Here is a 20,774-nt window from a genome sequence, read left to right as displayed (position 1 = left end):
TGGTGATATTACTAGATGAAGAGAAGCGGTGTTAAACTTTTTATAATCCTGGGTGTATCAGAGGAATATGAAGACCTCACTTGGTGACATTTACCTCCTCTGCACTTAGGCTGTAATCTTCAGTCTAGGATTTTGCTCACATGCCCCCCAGATAACCCATAAAATAAGGGATGGAGCTGTGGGAAGATGAACTATGTCTCAGCATCCAGCCACCTTTGTGGTTTGTAACCCCGGAGTACTTTTACTGAAAAGTAGGCAAACTTCTTCTGTAAATGGCCAAATAGAGAGTTTAGGCTTTACAAGTGTTCAGCTTTGCCATTGTAGAGTGAAACAGACATATAGGACGTATATGCAGCGTGTGCCTGCAGCAGTACATACGTGCAGTCCATGAGTGAGTGATCAGGACTCGCTTCCAGTGTACCTCTATCTGCAGAACAGACACCTGGCTGTGGTTTGCCAGCTCTCCAAATTCGAGCATCACCCCTTCACACACACGTTATTGCTTTTGTATATACCTCTGTTTGACGGGGCCCAGTACCTTTTAGACTGACCAGTGAGTGATATTAATGATTAACCTCCTGGATGTTTGCTTTGTTGACTGTTGGTTTTCTTATTCTCTTATATTTGTGATCATTTTAACCCTCTTCCTCCAACCTCTTTTTAAAATGTTTTTTCGACAAAGATTTGCTACTGAGTGAGGAATAAAAAAATAATGAATTAGATTTGGAATATGCCCTTTGTCTGTATAGTAGGAGAGGGTCGACATACATAAATACATGGTGATGGTAGGTTACAGTAATGTCTTAAATTACTATAGCCCTTGTCGATCATGTCTTCATATATTGTTTCTCACATAGATTTTGATCTTTATAGTAACTGAGAGATAGGAGGCTAAGTGTTAGAATATTCCATTTTTTTAAAAAAAATATTTTTTTGCCTGTGCTGGGTCTTCGTTGCCGCACAGGCTTTTCTCTAGTTACAGGGAGTGGGGGCTACTCTGTGTTGCAGTGTGAGCGCTTCTCGTTTGCGGAGGCTTCTCTTGTGGCAGAGCATGGGCTCTAGAGCCCGGGCTCAACTGCTCTGCGACATGTGGGATTTTCCTGGACCAGGATTAAACCTGTGACTCCTGCATTGGCAGGCGGATTCTCTGAGCCACTAGGGAAGATCCAGTATTCCTTTTTGTGAAGGGGAAGGAAGGTAGGAAAGAAAGCTGAGGCTTTGGGGGGTGGGGGATGGGCTTTTAGTTATTTGGTCAGAAGATGTACTAGAAGGCAGAATTACTGACCTGTGTCTTTTTGAATACTTACAGTGATGCGAACCCCCCTGGGCCGCCCATTCTAATTCACAGACTAGTTTTTAGGAAGCTTGTCCTTACTGAGCTGCAGTTGGCCTCTCTGGGAGTGTCACCTTTTGGGGCTGTGTGGAGCAACTCTATTCCTTTTCCCTCTGGCAGTTCTTTAGATGCTGGAAGATAGCTGTCATGTTTCCCAGACATGAGTTGCAGATTGGTGTGTATGGATCAGAAGAAGCCTGTGCGTACGATTGGGCTGCCCATCTTACACCAAGTCTTACATTGGGTGCCAGTTCTTAGAAATGGGGAGATTTTACATGAAAATCTCTATTTCTGGTTTTCTTGAGAAAAAGAAGCTTCAGTGTTGTAAGAGTTCACATTTCTGATGATAGTAATCTCCTTTAGGGTCTACTTAGGTGGTGCTAGTGGTAAAGAACCCACCTGCCAATGCAGGAGATGCAAGAGATGCATGTTCAATCCCTGGGATGGAAAGATCCCCCGGAGGGAGGGTATGGCAACCCACTCCAGTATTGTTGCCTGGAGAATCCCATGGACAGAGGAGCCTGGTGGGCTGTGGTCCATAGAGTCCCAAAGGGTTGGATGTGACTGAAGCGAGTTAGCATGCAGTCTCCTTTAGATGCCAAATATCCTGTCCATTTTGCTAAAGTCTCTGCCTGCCAGCTTCACTCTTGTATTAACTTCACTCTCAAGGCCTCTGTGGTCCTTGAGATTACTGTCCTGTTTCCTGGGTCTTCTAGTCCACAGACTATTGATCTTCATTCCCTTCAGATGTTTCTTATTTGACAGTTTCAAATCCCCTGACCTATTTCTTAGTCCTCTGGTCTGCACTCACTTTGTTAATGTCCCTCTTAAAGTGTGGTACTCAGCGCAGCATACAGTTTTCAGTATACAGTGCCATCTAACAGAGTACAGGGTAGGGGGAACGCTTACTCTTTTGTTTCTGACACCATACTTTGTTTTAAAAAAAGACCAAAAAGAAAAAAATAGGTGATAATTTTTTCCCCTAATCAGTCTTATATATTAGTATATATATAATTTTTTTATTGGGAGTATAGTTGCTTTACACTGTTGAGTTAGTTTCTGTTACACAACAGAGTGGACCAGCTGTATGTATACATACACTCCTCTTTTCTGGATTTCCTTCCCATTTAGGTCATGACAGCATTGAGTAGATTCACTGAAATGGTACTAATAGTCACTGAAATCACAGCTCTGTGTGTGCGTGCTGTTGTTAAACTAAATTATTTCCCTGTGGTTTTGAGATCCAAGTGCTCAACTCTGCCTTTATTGTCTTTAAATGTACTTAGATATTCCAGACTGATAAAATCTTTTTTTTTTGTATCCTGGGTTTTTTCCACCCTTGACTTACTCTTCCCAGTGTGACTTCCTTTGTTTCTGAAGTGGAGCTGTAAATATAAAATAACATTGTGGCATATAATGGAGAAAATAGTTGATGAGGACCCTAAATTATTATCAACACAGTGGAAAATTAAGGGAGGTCTTAAAGCATTATGCTTGACATTTTGGAGGTGAAGCAAAAGGAGGTCTTGGGGATGGCCTTGCTACCCTGAGTTTGTATGTTGGTATTATTTCTCCCCCAGGGAACCAGTGTGTATGTGCTTTCTGTGTGCCAGGCAGTTGTAAGTCAGTGGGATCTCAGAATCTGAAAGGATCTTTGAGGTCATATAGTTGACCCTTTTTTTGGTGCTAGTGGTAAAGGACCTGCCTGTCAGTGCAGGAGATGGCAGGTGCAGGGGTTCCATCCCTGGGTCGTGAAGATCCCCTGGGGAAGGGCATGGCAACCCACTCCAGTATTCCTGCCTGCGGAATCCCATGGACAGAGGAGCCTGGTGGGATACAGTCCATGGGGTCACAGAGAGTCGGACACGACTGAAGCGACTGAGCATGCACACGCATGCAGTCCACCCCTTTACTTTGTGGGTTAAAAAAAGGTAAGCATTTGAGTCAAGAAGGACTGGAATTGTGAAGTTAGGGGTCCTGATGACTCTTAAAGATGGTTAGTTATAAAAGGATGACAAAATTGGAGTCTCAAGTTGAATTCAGCCATAAAGGTTGAATTCGGATGCCCGAGTCATAAAGCTGATTTAGGTCACGCTTAGCAAACTGCTGCATGAGTTTTCTGTCTTATTTAGGGAGGCCTGGAACCCTAATGATATGAATTGTATGCCTCCATGGCAGAAGGTGAAAATCCTATTTTCTTGAGAAATGGAAACTCTTGGAGAAATTAGTTTATGCTCTAGGCACTTGCACATCAAGTTAACTGTTCTGGAAAGATTCTTCAGCAAAATCCATCTGAAGATCTTATTAAAAAAACAAACCTGTTTTTACACCTCCTCCTCCCATACTGTGGAATCTGTATTTTTCATAGTTATATTGTGAACATTTTCCTGTTTGATTGAAACTGATTGAAAAGCTTATTAGTAATCAATGACATGGACTTACCATATGTAATGTTTAACCTTCCTCCTAATCTTGCACGTTTAATTTATAGCTTTTTCTGCTGACTACTTGGTAACTGCATGTTTACAGTACACATCTTTGCTCACGTAGAATGCATTCCTAAACAGTGGAGTTGCTGAGCCAGAGATGTGGCTGTCTTACGGCTCTTACGGATAGAGGCTTCGGTTTACATCCTACTGACAGCATCCGTGCGCCCGTCACTGTAGCCACCAGCAGAGCGCACAGATGGCCTGTACTTTATTATAGTAAGTGGTGCGCTTTGTGGGCATTCTTGAAATTAAATCTCGGTTCGCATTCACGACTCTGTCTTACAAATAACTTCTGGAAGTGGAATTGAAGAGTCAGTGAAGGCAGGTTTCAGGGCTTCTATTGCTTCAGGCCTAATTGTGTTCCAGAAAGGAGAGTTGGTACCTGCTCCCAGCACTGGGGGTGTGGGGATGTTTGCCTTGATCCTGGTTGGTGCCACATACTGTAATCTTACTGTCCTTTGCTGATTTATAGGTGGAAAATGTCACTGTGTCCTGTTTTAAGGATACATTTCCTTGATTTCTGGGATGATTAAATATTGAAAAATGTTAAGCCTTTGGGCCCCTTCTTTTTGTGTAGCTTCCTGTTTATTTCCTTTGGCTATTACGGTATTGCTTTGCTTCTATTAAAGTAATGCTGTGTTGTAAATGCCTCCCCCAGTCTCTTCACTGAATTGCAACTTAAAAAAATAAACAAATATTAGAAGCCTTTGATCCCTTTGTCATCAAGTTTGTTCAACTTTTCTTCCATGGATTCCATTTTTGCTTGGATTCCAGTACAAGTGGCTAAACTTACCTTGAAGTGAAATTTCATTTATGTTTTCCTGTTGTTCTTTTTGTAGTTTCGTTTATTACAGTTACCTCTCAGATTCATCTGGGACTTATTTGGGGTTTTGGTTTGTCATGCAGGAATTCAGCTTAATTTTTTTCTAAAAAGCTGATTGTCACATTATGGGAAAATCTAATGTGGTACACTTTAAAGTGACTGCAGCAAAATAGCATTCTCCTTAATTACGCAAGTCGTACATGCTTATTATAAGTGAATGAAGGCAGAATGAGTATTTTAGTAAACAAATCATGAACCCGTGGGTAGTGGGGTACAGGTCTGGCACCTGGGTTTGTATCTGGGCTCCTTACCTTCTTGTTGTATGGCCTTAAACAGGTTACCTGACTTTGGGACTCATACTTACTTTTCTTCAAAGTAAAGTAGAAAAGACAGGCCTATCCCCCAGATGGTTGACGTGAGGATGAGATGAGATGGTATGTGTAAAGTATGTATACTGGAGGGTGTTGTAAATATAAATACAGTTATAACAAGTGGTAGGTCTATAGTGATAACAAATGAAGACCCCCCCCCCCACCCCCACCAGCCCTTGTCTTCCAGAAGTCTGTGCTGTAGTCTGTAGACTTTCTGCATGAATAATGTATATTGCTCTTTGGCCTCCTTGCTGCTGCTGCTGCTAAGTTGCTTCAGTCGTGTCAAACTCTGTCCGACCCCATAGATGACAGCCCACCAGGCTCCCCCTTCCTGGGATTCTCCAGGCAAGAACACTGGAGTGGGTTGCCATTTCCTTCTCCAATGCATGAAAGTGAAAAGTGAAAGTGAAGTCGCTCAGTCAGGTCCAACTCTTAGCGACCCCATGGACTGCAGCCCACCAGGCCTCTCCATCCATGGGATTTTCCAGGCAAGAGTACTGGAGTGGGGTGCCACTGCCTTCTCTGTTGGCCTCCTTAGTTGTCTGTAATTACATGGATTCAGATGTCATCAGCCCGAATGAGGACTGTCATCAGTTCTTTGTTAGACCAGGACTTTCAAGTTTATGTGTGTGCTCTGCAATAAAGTCACCTGGAGCTTTGTCAAATGGCAGGAACTTGAGCCCCGTACTTGGGAATTCTGATTCAGTTACTGTTGGGCGGGCCTGGGTTTATCTTGTGAAAACATTCTGAGGTGATTTGTGCATCTTGATTTTGTATTACCCTAGTTAAAAAGTGACTTGTCAGACATGATTTTGATTTGTGGGATGTTATCAAACTGGTGGGAGGGGAAACAGTTAAAGGAATTGGCATAATTTTCCAATCCAGGACTTATCCTGGAGTTGAGACTTCTGGGCTGAGATTTATTACTGACTAAATGCAGCGATATTTGGCCTAGGTTAATGAAGAGTGTTAGTTTGTGTGTTGATACGCTATATGCAGTTGAGGAATGGAAGGAATGCTTCTTTTGTGCCTGCTGGGGGCCTTTGTGGAACATCTTTGGACTTAGAAATCTGCTCTTGAGCCCAGGGTTTACTTGTTTTTCCTTTTTTCAAAGCCCTATAATAAAGGCAGCTCATCTCCGTGGTTCTCTGTGGTTGTGTCATAATCCTGACTCGTAACTCAGTAAGTGTATCAGTGCACAACCAGTTTTTCTCACCTGATTTTGGTTTTTAATTGCCAACAGCTTTCTATTTCCCCTGTTTTACACCCAGGTCACATTTCTCCAGTAAATAAACTATGGTGGTTGTCCTGTGAAAAGCACACATTGCCCTCCTGTAACTTGTCAGTTGCCTACATTCAGTTTTCACAAGTCACTCTTTATCAGCAGTTAGCTTCCCTGAAAGTGCATTTTGTTATTTTGAACGATAGAAGAGAGAAGTCAGAATCTTAACAGTAGTGCTAGTATCAGGAAATTTGTTTTAGTTTAATTCGTTTAGCATTCAGGGTGAATTTAAAATGTAAAATTCAGACTACTAACTAGGTTGTCTTCCCGGAACAGGCTGTTTGTCAGGCCTGTGCATAGCAGGAAATCAGGAAATGATGTTGTTTGGTGTCGCTACAGAATTAAAAAAATCTTTGAGATACTGCTTTCAACAACCTTATTGAAATGACTTTTGTGCAGAGCTATCTCTGTCTAGTTTGAGGGGCCTGTGGCCAGGGCAGTACTAGCAGCAGTGTGCACCTGGGTCGTGATAGGGCTCTGCCTGCTTGATGGGCCCGTGGACTAATTGCTGCACGCACAGGCACACAGGTAGGTCATTCACTCTGAGCACGTTGTTTTCCTGTTTTGTCAGCAGAGAAATGAGTATGAATATAGGGTTGACTTTAGGTTTGGAATAGCATTACCGTGGGTGTTAACTATGCTGTCATTACCCGTGTACAGTGGAGCTGCAGTCATCTGGGTAATTAAAAATAATGTATGCACGCTGTGCCTGTGCTCTCTTTTCCCTGAATTAATGTCACAGGCAGTTTATCTTAAATGGTTAAGACATTAGTGAGTGTGGGCCTTAGAGTAACTCTGCTTTGAGTCCAAGTTTTACTCAGTATGGATGCCCCTGGGCAAATTTCCTAACTTCGGTGCTTTGGTTTCCTCGTGTACATAGTGGGAATGCTGGTCGTACGTACGTACTTGATAAGATTGTCATGAAGATTACGTTTGTGAAGGAATACAACAGACGTTCAATAGATGTTCGCTGTCGCCACAGTTATTTAATAGATTAAAGGCAGCTGAAGGTTTCATTTGGGGACATCTGGAAGAGCGTCTCGCTTCTGGCCCCAGTCTCCCTCCACGCGTTTCAGATATATGCATAACTGCAGCCCAAGTGGAACCAGCTGTTTACTCCCTGCGTCTCTCCCTTCTGTTTTTTTTTCTTTTTGTCTCTCTTCATTGAGTGTTTTACTTTAGCTCAGTTTAGTGTTTTTTTTTTTTTTTTCTTAAATGAAGAAAATTATACAACTTTGTTGAAAGACATTAAAGAAGACCTAAATGAACAGAGAGATATGCCAGGTCCATGATAGGAAGTTTCAATATCAGAGTATTTTAGTTGTAAAAGAAGAGAAGTCGAGTCAGTAGGATGGTTGTACTATCAACAGACTCTTGAAAGCAGGGTCCTTATTGCTGGTAATGTTCCCACTGAGACGGAAGGAGTGTTAGAGGAGAAGGCGCTCAAAGAGGAGGTGATGGTAGAGTGGCAGGTATGTTAAGGTGTAGGAGGGAGGAGGTGAAAGCACCAGACAAGCACACGTGGCATTCTGACTGAGAACTCTAAGCCCCAGCTAACTCCTCAGCAGATGTCCTGGACCTTTGACTTGAGTTACTTACCATTTCAGCTTCCAGGAATGTAACTAGTTTCAAGCCTTCCAGTGAATGGCTAACAGATGAAGAATTTCCATTTATCAGCAAAAATATTTTGGTTAAGAAAGGAGTAAAAAAGTTACGGCATCGGCAATGATCTGAATGGTAAATGTCTGTACGTGATATTTTGAACTTTTCCCTCCTTACTGGGAGAAGACACTAACGGAACCTCCTTATACTCAGAGATGTACCCTTGCTGCCACTGGAACACTGAGGGGTAGATGTCTGTGTTGCTGACCACTGGAGAAGGAGGTCAAGATTAGAGAGGTAACTTTCATAGTCATCCTGTCAGGGGGTGCTGATTGAAGCTGTTGGCAAACTCCAGTAAATAAAGATAGGGAAAGAGAGAAGAGGACAAGGGATAAACCCCCGAGGACAGACTGCACTTAAGGAGTGGTGAAAGGTTCCGGAGGATGAGCTGCTGAGGTGGAGGACCAGAGAATGGATGAGTAAATTATGGAGAATACACAGTAACTTAATATGAGACATTGGGGCAGGGATGAGGATGGCAAAACTGTTTGATAGGAGAAATAAAGGTGTGGCTAAATGGAGAGAATGAATATTCCTGCTTCCGGATAAGATCAACAATGTTAAAATAACACTTCTCTACCTAAGAGCGATGTACTAATCATTTAATTCTTTTTATATATTACTGAATTCTGTTCACTATTATTTAGTATTTTTGTCTTATATTGATGAGAGAGATGTATCTGTCATTTTCTTTTTTTGGTGCTTTCTTTGGTTTGGGTATCAGGGCTGGTAAGATGGACTGGGAGGTGTCCCCCCAGTCTGGAAGAGAGTGTATGTAATAGATCATTATGTTGGGTTGGCCAATAAGATGCAGTGGAAAAACCTGAAGGAACTTTTTGGCCAACCCAGTACTTTAAACACTTGGTAGGAATTCTCCAGTGGAAGCATTCGGGGCTGGACATTTCTTTTGGGGGATGTTTCTGTTGTAATTTTAAAATTACAAAGTCAGTTTGTTTCATAGTTGGAGGACTGTTTCCTATTGGGTGAGTGTGGCCGTTTGTGTTTCTCGAGGCATTGGCCCCTTGTCTGAGTCGTCAAACTCAGGTGTGTTGAGTTGTTCCTAGTCTTCCTTTATTAGCCTTTTGATGCCTGCAGGACTTGTGTGATATCCTGTTTCATTCCCATTGTTGGTGATTTGTATCTCTTCCTTCTTTGTCAGTCTTGAGCAGGTTTGTCAGAATTGTTGAGGAACCCCTTCGTTTTATTGAGTTTTGTCTTTATGTTTTTGATTTCATTGATTTATCCTCTTTATTATTCCTTTCCTTCTGCTTACTTTATTTTGTTCTTGTAGGTTCTTGAAATAGGAGTTTAGGTTATTGATCTGAAATGTTCCCTCTTTTCTAACATAAGTATCCATCTATCTATAATCTTATTTCATCCCCACAATAACCCTGGAGGTACGTAGGGATTTTCAGTATCACTGTAAGAAGGAAATTATGTAATATTCTTAAAATTTCAAAGCTTAGTTCTGAACCAGAGATTCTGGCTGCAAGTCCAGATGGCCTGCAAGCCTCCTCCCAGCTGTGAAAGTCTCTCTTTATTTTCAGTGTTTCATTTCCCTTGAATCAAGACTCCATAGGCTCTAAATCTCAAACTTGTTTGAAAATGAAAATGTAAACTAAGACTTTCAACTAGTATAATTATTTATTGAGCAGTGACCTGGCACCCAGAACTATGTGGTATTTTGTAGAGGAGTTTCAAAAGTGGCGAGAAAAATAGTTTCTGCATCCAGCTGGAGAGGAACAAATTGCTTAGATGAAACTAAGGAACAGTTGAAGTTCGTCAGGAGAGTGATACAGACAACCGACTGTTGTGGTTAGAAAAACACTTTCAGAGGTAGAAAATTTGGCAAAGCAGGTGAACCGATAGCGAATGAAATGAGAAGCACAGATACTTAATGAGCTCAAATTGTTTGACCTCTAGTTATAAAGGGTAAATCAAAACTGTAGAATGACATTTTATCAAACTTTTTTTTTTTTAATAGCATTCAGTTGGATTTGTTCGGTTAATTAATGCTTAACTGCAGCAACAGACTCAGAAATCTTAGTGGCCTGAGATAACCAAAGTTTCTCACTCTTCCCCATTCAAGTGACTCTCTGCAGTGGTGACCCAGAGGGCTGGGTTGCTTTTAATCTCGCCACTCCATAGTTTTAGAGTTTTTTCCTTTCATTCTCTCAAGTAGTTGGGGGAAGAAGAATCCATCCCTGTTCTTAAGAGCCTTGTATGGGAAATGATACCCTGCTTCTTCTCATGTTCCCTCTGGCAGGAACTAGTCTTCCGATTCCAGCCAAACTGTAAGGCAGAGAGGGGAATGGAGGAGAGCAGATCCATACTGGTGGAGTAAAAACCGTCTCTGTCACACTGTGACTGGTCAGCTCTTGGGCAACAGATGCCCTCTGTGTTGTTGGTGGGAGGATAAATGGCCATCTTTTTAGTCGACAGTAATTTTTAAAATAAGATATTCTTGCACTGACCCATGTTAAATTTTTTTTTTCTTTCCTGAGGAGATACCCGTGGATGTGTATCCACGGTGGATGTGTGCAAAGATAGCTACAAGAATAGTTGTTAGAGCTTTGATTATGATGAAAAATTGAAAACAAATGTCTAACAAAAGAGGATTGGTTAAACAAATTATGATGTTTCTGTCTTCAGTTATTGACCATCATATGGTATAGAATGTAATGATGTGGGTCATTGGGAAACATCAGATTACAGAAAGGAACATATGTCTCATTTTTGTAAGCATGTTTATTCATGTGTATAGTAAAGACTGGAGGAGGTCTCTGGTTTTGGCAAAATAGCAGACTAGATTAATATAAACTCCTTGCTACACAATGCATATTTTGCTTTCAGGAAAGAAATTCTCATTAAAATTAAAAAAGTGGAATGGGGGCAGGAGAGGTTGGGGATTTAAAAAGCATCTGATGAACAGTCTGATGCTATCGTCTCTTAAGGTATTTGCCAGTTTTGGTAACTTGCAGTTTAGTTCCCACAGAAATAAGAGAAAGAGCCTTGTGCCTGTGAATGTCAGACTGAGACACCAGATGAGAGTATGGATCTTCAAAAGGTTGAACATTCACTAAAGGAATGGGTAGACTAGAAAAAGATAAAGTCTCTGTTAGCAAGATCCAGAACTGGTTGGGGAAGGGAATATTCACTGAGAACTCAGAACCATTTTCCCTTCATATGAGTTTTGTGTTCAAATTTACATTTACTTGTGGCTTCTGGGAGACTCTCCAGACTGAGAGATCGACATAAAAAGCAGTCCAAAGCTGATGATAATAGAATCAGCAGACAGAAGAGACTCAGCACATGAAGGGCAGGAACAGAAAACGTGAGAAAGAGTAGGTGCTATCATAAAAAGAAGGCAGGTTTTAAAGAAGAAGCCAACAGAATTTCTGGAAATGTAAAAGAGTCATTGAAATCAAAACCCAGTGGTTTGGGTAAACAACCCCTTAGACACAAGAGAGAGAATTAATGAGTTAGATCAAAAGTTGGCCAACTGTGGCCTGTGGGCTAACTCTCGGTTGTGGTTTCTTTTGGATGGTAAGAATGGTTTTTTATATTTTTAAAGGATACAAAAAAGAGACAAATGAAAATATTCTACTTAAACTGGATGTGGCTCCCAAAGCCTAGTATGTTTACTCTCTGGCTCTTTACTAAAAACATCTCCTGACCCTTCAACTGGGTAGATAACGAGGGCATTTCCAGATGGTAGCACAAAGGGTAAAAGAATACAGAGGAAAGGTTTAAAGACATGGAGAATGGAATGAGGAAGTCTGACATATGTCATACCTTCAAAAAGGAGAGAATGAATGACAGGTCCTATACAAAGAGTTAATGACTAAACAAACAAACAGATAATGATTGAACATTTTCTAGAATAATGAAAGACACGCATCTTAAGAACCAGAAAGTTAGAGTGCTGAGCATCCCACTCACCTCCCGCTCCTGCCCCCTGCTCCAGATTCCACATGTAGACATAGAAGAACTCCAAAGCTGAAGAGATCTTAAATATAGCCAGCATGAAGAGTCAGGTTATCCACAAGGTACAATAGTTAGACCGACATCTCACTTCTCAGCAACAGTAATAGAATCCAGAGGATTCTTCCGTTGGTGGAAAGGAATTATTACTCTAGACTGGTGCATGCAGTTGGATCATTATTTAGGATTTAGGGTGAAATAAAGTGTTTCACATAAAATTTACCACCAACAGACTCTGACTGGAGGAACTACTTTAGGAAAAAAGAAATAATCAGAGGGAAGGAATGAAATGTAGAAAGGAGTAGAGCTCTGAGTAAGGAGCTTGGTAACTATGTGGGTCAATCTAAATAAGTACGAATTGCATTTATGATAGTAAGGCTAATGTTGAGTGGGTAGAAACATGGTGGAGCTAAAATATCAGTCAGTATTGATGTAAAAGTCAAGAGAGGTCATCATAGGTAAAGTTGTTTAGTCGCTAAGTCGTGTCCGACTCTTTGCGACCCCATGGACTATAGCCCGTTAGACTCCCTTGTCCATGGGATTTCCCAGGCAAGAATACTGGAGTGGGTTGCCATTTCCTTCTCCAGGGGATCTTCCCGACCTAGAGATCGAACTCAATGCGTCCTGCTTGGCAGATGGATTCTTTACCTCTGAGCCACCAGGGAAGCTCCAGTCATAGGTAAAGATCTTTTATTAATTGAGAAGAGGGACAGAATACTAGAGATAATGTTAAACTTTCAATTAATGTCATAAATTGAATATATAACTTCCAGACTGGTTCAGTTTAGTTCAGTCGCGTCCGACTCTTTGTGACCCCATGAATTGCAGCACGCCAGGCCTCCCTGTCCATCACAACTCCTGGAGTTCACTCAGACTCACGTCCATCTATTGGTGATGCCATCCAGCCATCTCATCCTCTGTCATCCCCTTCTCCTCCTGCCCCCAATCTCTCCCAGCATCAGAGTCTTTTCCAATGAGTCAACTCTTCGCATGAGGTGGCCAAAGTATTGGAGTTTCAGCTTTAGCATCAGTCCTTCCAAAGAACACCCAGGACTGATCTCCTTCAGAATGGACTGGTTGGATCTCCTTGCAGTCCAAGGGACTCTCAAGAGTCTTCTCCCAACACCACAGTTCAAAAGCATCAATTCTTCGGTGCTCAGCTTTCTTCATAGTCCAACTCTCACAGCCGTACATGACTACTGGAAAAACCATAGCCTTGACTAGACGGACCTTTGTTGGCAAAGTAATGTGGTAGAGGGTTTAAAAAACATAACAAACTTATCAACTAAAAGTCAGGAAAGAGATGGGAAATAGACAAAAGTGATAAGTAACCCCTCTTCAAAAAAGACTGTTAGTAAATCTTAATGTATCACAAAAGTGTAAGTAGATCAAACACTAGTTTAAAGTCAAAGGTTGTTAAATTAGAGTTCTATTAAAAGAATGAAATCTTGTTCTCAAGTGTTTCTAAGGGGCACCTAAATATAAGGAAAGACAAGGAAAGTTTGCTGGGAAAAGAATGGAAAAAGTTAAGCTAGGCAAATATTAGCTGAGAGCTGACTGTCCGACCAAGTGGCAGGCAGTGCCCAAATATCCATCGAGAGTTCAGTGGATAAACAAAGTGGCGGGATGTGCCTACCATGGAATATTATTCAGTCAAAAAGAAGGATGAAGTTCTGTGCTGCAACACAGATGAACATTGAAACATGCTAAGTGAAATAAGTGAGTTCCATAAGGACAGATATTGTATGGTATTCCTTATGAATATTTAGAAAAGGCAAGTTCGTAGAGACAGTAGAGATTACCAGGGGCTGGGATTGATTATATTCTTTGCAGCCAAAGATGGAGAAGCTCTATACAGTCAGCAAAAACAAGACTGGGAGCTGACTGTGGCTCAGATCATGAACTCCTTATTGCCAAATTCAGACTTAAATTGAAGAAAGGGGGGGAAAACCAGTAGACCACGCAGGTATGACCTGAATCAAATCCCTTATGCTTATATAGTGGAAGTGACAAATAGATTCAAGGGATTAGATCTGATAGAGTGCCTGAAGAACTATGGACGGAGGTTCATGACATTGTATAGGAGGCATGATCAAGATCATCCCCAAGAAAAAGAAATGCAAAAAGGCAAAATGGTTGTTTGAGGAGGCCTTACAAATAGCTGTGAAAAGAAGGGAAGCAAAAAGCAAAGGAGAAAAGGAAAGATATAGCCATTTGAATGCAGAGTTCCCAAGAATAGCAAGGAGAGATAAGAAAGCCTTCCTCAGTGATCAAAGCAAAGAAATAGAGGAAAACAATAGAATGGGAAAGACTAGAGATCTCTTCAAGAAAATTAGAGATACCAGGGGAACATTTTATGCAAAGATGGGCACAATAAAGGACAGAAATGGTCTGGATCTAACAGAAGCAGAAGATATTAAGAAGGTGTGGCAAGAATACACAGAACTATACAAAAAAGAACTTCACAACTCAGTTAATCATGGTGGTGTGATCACTTACCTAAAGCCAGACATTCTGAAATGCGAAGTCAAATGGGCCTTAGGAAGCATCACTACGAACAAAGCTAGTGGGGGTGATGGAATTCCAGTTGAGCTATTTCAAATCCTAAAAGATGATGCTGTGAAAGTGCTGTACTCAATATGCCAGCAAATTTGGAAAACTCAGCAGTGGCCACAGGACTGGAAAAAGTCAGTTTTCCTTCCAATCCCAAAGAAAGGCAATGCCAAAGGATGCTAAAACTACCACACAATTGCACTCATCTCACACGCTAGTAAAGTGATGCTTAAAATTCTCCAAGCCAGGCTTCAGCAATATGTGAACCGTGAACTTCCTGATGTTCAAGCTGATTTTAGAAAAGGTAGAGGAACCAGAGATCAAATTGCCAACATCCGCTGGGTCGTGGAAAAAGCAAGAGAGTTCCAGAAAAGCATCTATTTCTGCTTTATTGACTATGCCAAAGCCCTTGACTGTGTGGATCACAATAACTGTGGAAAATTCTGAAAGAGATGGGAATACCAGACCACCTGACCTGCCTCCTAAGAAATCTGTATGCAGGTCAGGAAGCAACAGTTAGAACTGGACATGGAACAACAGACTGGTTCCAAATAGGAAAAGGAGTATGTCAAGGCTGTATATTGTCACCCTGCTTATTTAACTTATATGCAGAGTACATCATGAGAAACGCTGGACTGGAAGAAGCACAAGCTGGAATCAAGATTGCTGGGAGAAATATCAATAACCTCAGATATGCAGATGACTACAGTTACGGCAGAAAGTGAAGAAAAACTATCAAGAGCCTCTTGATAAAAGTGAAAGAGGAGAGTGAAAAAGTTGGCTTAAAACTCAACATTCAGAAAACTACGATCATGGCATCTGGTCCCATCACTTCATGGCAAATAGATGGGGAGGCAGTGAAAACAGTGACAGACTTTATTTTGGGGGGCTCCAAAATCACTGCAGATGGTGACTGCAGCCATGAAATCAAAAGACGCTTGCTCCTTGGAAGAAAAGTTATGACCAACCTAGATAGCATATTAAAAAGCAGAGACATTACTTTGCCAACAAAGGTCCATCTAGTCAAAACTATGGTTTTTCCAGTGGTCATATATGGATGTGAGAGTTGGACTATAAAGAAAGCTGAGCGCCGAAGAATTGATGCTTTTGAACTGTGGTGTTGGAGAAGACTCTTGAGAGTCCCTTGGAGTGCAAGGAGATCCAACCAGTCCATCCTAAGGGAGATCAGTCCTGAGTGTTCATTGGAAGGACTGATGTTGTATCTGAAACTCTAATACTTTGGCCACCTGATGTGAAGAACTGCCTCATTGGAAAAGACCCTCATGCTGGGACGGACTGGGGGCAGGAGGAGAAGGGGACAACAGAGGATGAGATGGTTGGATGGCATCACCGACTCAATGGACATGAGTTTGAGTAAACTCCAAGAGTTGGTGAGGGACAGGGAGACCTGGTGTGCTACAGTCTGTAGGGTCACAAAGAGTCAGGATGGAGTGACTGAACTGAACTGAACGGGGAACAGGGAGGTGAGTTACCGCCTCCTGGTTACAGAGTTCTGCTTGAGGTGATGGAAAACTTTTGGAAATGGTAATGATGGTTGTACAACATTTTGACTGTAATTAATGCTACAAGCTATACTCTTTAAAAATAATTAAGATGGCAGTTTTATGTTGTATATGTTTTATCACAACAATGAAATTTTTTTTACAAAAGCTGAGTGACTGATACTAATATCAGCCAGAGTAAACTTTAAGGCAAAAAGTATTTCTAGGGATAATGAGAATCTCTAATTATATTCCTTCTAACTGACAGAAAATATGCCATCTCTTGGGAAAATTGTATTTACTACTGTATTTATAGTACTTTTAAACAATGTCTAGAACACAGTAAAAAAAATCTTAAGATTGCAAAGAAACAGGTAAACAGGATGTACAATCAAGAGAAAAATAGTAGAATAAAGTCTACAGGTGTGCCAGACAGTAAAATTAGGTAAGGAATTTTACTCTTATAAATATGCTAAAGAAAATAGAATAAGAGATGCAAGAATTTCAATAGAGAAATGGAATCTCTAACAAGGGACTTAATGGACATTCCAGAACTGAAATGTATAATGCCTGAAATTAAGAATTTATTGGGTGGAATTAACCTTTAACTAGATACAGCAGAAGAAAGATGTGGTAAACTCAAAATCAGATCAGTTGAAATTATTCAAGCTAAAGCTTTATTAGATGAAAAGAATACTGAGTATTGCAGAGTAACTGAATCATTACTCTGATTCAGAGTAATGCACAGGATAAATTGATGGGGAATTGAGATTAGGCATAATGGTTTGTTATGGTCCAGTATTAGGGTGAAGACAGTAGAATAAAAGGAAGGGATAAATGCACACATTGTAAATTATTATTATAAATATATTGTTACTATAATTATTATAAAAAAGAATGGATATAGTTTGGCAGATCTAAAAATAACTCCAGGACTTGTAGCCAATAATAGACTACAAAATTGAGGTTCTGTGCAGGGTGATTCTTACTATCTAATTTTTATAACAATCCTGAACATGAGTTTTTTACTTATGAAAAAACTGCAGCTCATCATGGTTAAGTGACCATCTAAGAGCTTGCTAAGCTGTGATTTGATCCAGGTCTGGCCAGGAGGTCTGTACTCTTTCCTGTATATCACATTGTTTCTAGTTTGTAAAAGGGGAAGAATGTAGTATCTTGGGCAGATTTTAAAGTTTTTGGAAAGAGGGAATATTTGGAATCACTAAGTGGCTATGCTGTGTCCTAGAGGAGGTAGCCGCTAAATTGTGTCTGACTCTTTGCGACCCCTTGAACTGCAGCACGTCAGACTTCCCTGTCCTTCACTATCTCCCAGAGTTTGCTCAGATTCATGTCCATTGAGTCAGTGATGTCATCCAACCATCTCATTCTCTTGTCACCTCCTTTGGGAGCTGGAAATGCTGGTCTGCTAGTGCAGAGCAGAAAGGCTAGGGTGGGAGTAGTAGCTTTGGGGGTTGAAGCCATCTGAATGGATGGATTCATTATCAGATTATGTCAGAAGCCTTGGGGAGCACTTTTTGTATGAGGTAGGAGCGCCAGTGGGTGCCAGCAAAGCAGAAAGGGACGAGTCAGGGAGACAGGTGGAATACCAGAGAGTGCAGTGTCACGGGCAACCAAGGGAAAGTTGAGAATTTGTAGAATGGGAAGTAATTGGTGATATAATTCATTTATTTAACAGATGTTTACAGAGAAGCTAACCATGTGCCTGGCACTGTGCTGAGACCTGGTGATACGGCAGTGGTCCAGGCAGACAAGGTTCCTACCCCCAACAGTGAGGTTTTGTTGGGAAAGATAGGTAATAAAAAGTCAGGAAAGAGATATTATGAAGGAGATCAGTAGGTCAGTGCCAGAAAGTGTCAGGGGCTAAGAAAGGCTGCTTGAAACGGGAATATCAAGAAGTGAAAATCTGAAGGGTGAGGAGTCAGCCAGAGGGGAGCCTGGGGAAGAGCATTTGAGATGGAAAGATCAGCAGGTAGAAGGCCTCTGAAGCAGTTGAGAGCTTGGGCAGTTGAGGAATTGAAAGGTGGCCAGTGCAGCTGAAGCTAAGCAAGCACGTGCGGCAGGGATGTCCTGTGGGAGAGAGAGTAGCTTGGTGGTCACGAGCTAGGGCTTCCCTTGTGGCTCAGCTGGTGAAGAATCAGCCTGCAATGTGGGAGACCTGGCTTTGATCCCTGGGTTGGGAAGATCCCCTGGAGAAGGGAAAGGCTACCCATTCCAGTGTTCTGGCCTGGAGAATTCCATGGACTGTATAGTCCATGGGTTTGCAAAGAGTCGGACACGACTGAGCGACTTTCAGGAGCTAGTTATGAAGGACCTGGCAGTGCAGTGGGAGAGCGCTGAACGTTTTTAAGGGACGGAGAGCCATGGTTGAACTCAAAGTTTAAAATGATGCTTCTGGTTGCTGCATGTAGAAGGCATCGTAGGGCGCAGGCTGACAAGTTGGGCGTTCAGTGCAGTGGCAGATGACAGAATCAGTGAGGCGCGTGTATTGCATGTGGAGTTACATGGATAAGGAGACTGCTCCTTATCAGTGTTTCATGTGACTTATTTCTAGATCCTAGTACCTTCATTATCATGCTCCAGAGAATGGCAGAAGAGATTCTAAGTGTTTTTGTTTTTCTTTTGTGCTTGAAATGATGGATTTAGCTGTTTGGGAAAGAAAGTTCATGCTTCAGAGCACTGATGACACTTTTGCCTAATTCCAGTAAAAGATGGAACTTGATGGGGATAGAAATTTTAGAGTCAATGTTGAATTACTGGTTTCCATCAGGGCACTTGTTTCTTTTTCCAGTTCTGTTCACTGTAAGTTGGTGGTGCTAGCAATATGAGATTGTGTAGTCAGTCTCCAGGTGACTTTTTAAAGACATCTTGTTTAGACTCTGTATAGTTTGTTTTTGAGTTTTTAATATGAAAAATGTTAAACACATGTAAAAGCAGGCCTGAGTTTCTCCCCATCATTCAGTGTCAACAGCAGTCTGGTCATGACTCATCTTGTTTCACTGATACCCCAGAGTTCTTACCACCACGCTTGTCCTATTTATTTTTAAGCAAATTCCAGATAAATCGTCGGTAAATATCTCAGTATATACTTCTAAAAGGTAAGGACTTTTCTACATTTTAGTGCTTTGGTTTATTCCCTCTTGGAGCACATAAACAGGTAACCATATAGCTGGATGGTTTGCCTTTGAGAGTGCCAAATTATGCTTATTGTCCAAGTGTATTTATTGATAGGACCGCTTTTCACTTAAAATACTGTCTCCATTTGAACAATAAATTCTGTGATTGCCTTGTATACATGAGAAGCCTTTTCACAGTGGACAGTTAATAAATTCTTCAGTATTGAGTATTTCCCTAATAGCTTGTCGCTTCTCTGTCTTCAATCAGGAGAGAAGCCCCGGAGGTGACTGTTTCAGGAGATGACGCACCGAAGCGCAGTGCTGCGTGAGCCAGAGAGGAGGGGCCTGAGCCACAGGGTGAGAGGGGGTGGAGCGGCCGAGTCGCCCGGATTTTGCCACTTGTTTTCCTCCACCCCATCCTTTCTTTGTTAGGATTTGCTCATAAATGCAGAGCACATTTTTTTATTTTGAAAACAAAAAAGGATATTTTTAACATTTGAATTAAAAGGATAATGCTTTAATATTGACCTACATGGATATTTGGTAAGCTGCTAAACTAAATTACCCAAGTTTAGGTTTTTTTCCATGATTGATTACTATTTGGGTTTTGTTGTCCTTATCTCATGGTCTGCTTACTCAAACCTCTTAGTAACATTGTCATCACTTTCTATTTTTATCTAAAAGGAGAGATGACTCTATCAAACATTTAATAGTTACACATGGTTAGCAAAGGTGGAAGCTAGAGAGACTGACTGAGCATCCATAAAGTGAAAGTGAAGTCCCTCAGTCGTGTCCAACTCTTTGCGACCCCATGGACTGTAGCCTACCAGGCTCTTCCGTCCATGGGATTTTCCAGGCAAGAGCGCTGGAGTGGATTGCCATTTCCTTCTCCAGGGGATCTTCCCGACCCAGGAATGGAACCCGGGTCTCCGGCACTGCAGGCAGATGCTTTTACCGTCTGAGCCAAATGCTGGCCATAAATTACCTCTCATTTTACACTGTCTTGGGGTAGTTTCCTTGCTGTTTGTCTGTGTGTTTTTTAGGCTAAAAGTAGTTCCCTGAGGTCAAAGATTATTTTACATCCTAGCTTCTCCCACGGTTATACTTAGCATGTCTTAGACATGAAGGAGTATGATGAATACTCTTTGGAGGAAATGAATGAAGGAAGTTGGAGGTATTTTTGGCATGAAGTGAAGTCTCTTAGTTGTGTCCGACTCTTTGTGACCCTATGGACTGTAACCTATCAGGTTACTCTGACCATAGGATTTTCCAGGCAAGAATGCTGGAGTGGGTTGCCATTTCCTTCTCCAGGGGGATCTTCCTGACCCAGGGATCAAACCCAGGTCTCCTGCATTGCAGGCAGACGCTTTACCATCTGAGACACAAAAGAAGCCCTTTTTTTTTTTTACTTCTAGATGTACTGAAATTGAGGAGAAAGCAAGTGCAAAAGTTTTATAACTTGTGATAGTAAAGTTTGGTAAGAGAAAAGGACTGGGAATGCTGGTTCAAGATTTATTAACCTAAAGTATCCTCCTTTATTTTCATAGCAACACAATGTATTGTTATCTCCACACATTTATCTTTGTTTTGGGAGATTAGAAACCTGAGGCCTAAAGTCTCACAGCAAATCTCTGTAAAAGA

The 20,774-nt window shown here is 41.4% G+C and overlaps 1 protein-coding gene across 3 annotated transcripts in view; it reads left to right on the top strand.

The window, feature by feature from the left end:
- EXTL3 (exostosin like glycosyltransferase 3) overlaps positions 1 to 20,774 on the top strand; it is a 131,801-nt gene that overhangs the window by 70,233 nt on the left and 40,794 nt on the right. For all 3 annotated transcript variants that reach the window (XM_070794183.1, XM_019965828.2, XM_070794184.1), the window contains exon 2: positions 19,402 to 19,490. The gene's annotated coding sequence lies outside the window, so the exon portion shown is untranslated. The remainder of the gene's footprint in view (positions 1 to 19,401; positions 19,491 to 20,774) is intronic.

Source organism: Bos indicus, chromosome 8, assembly GCF_029378745.1.
Source record: "Bos indicus isolate NIAB-ARS_2022 breed Sahiwal x Tharparkar chromosome 8, NIAB-ARS_B.indTharparkar_mat_pri_1.0, whole genome shotgun sequence".
NCBI classification, from domain to species: domain Eukaryota; kingdom Metazoa; phylum Chordata; class Mammalia; order Artiodactyla; family Bovidae; genus Bos; species Bos indicus.
The sequence above is the reverse complement of the archived record's forward strand: the minus strand, read 5'-3'. Positions and strand labels throughout refer to the sequence as shown.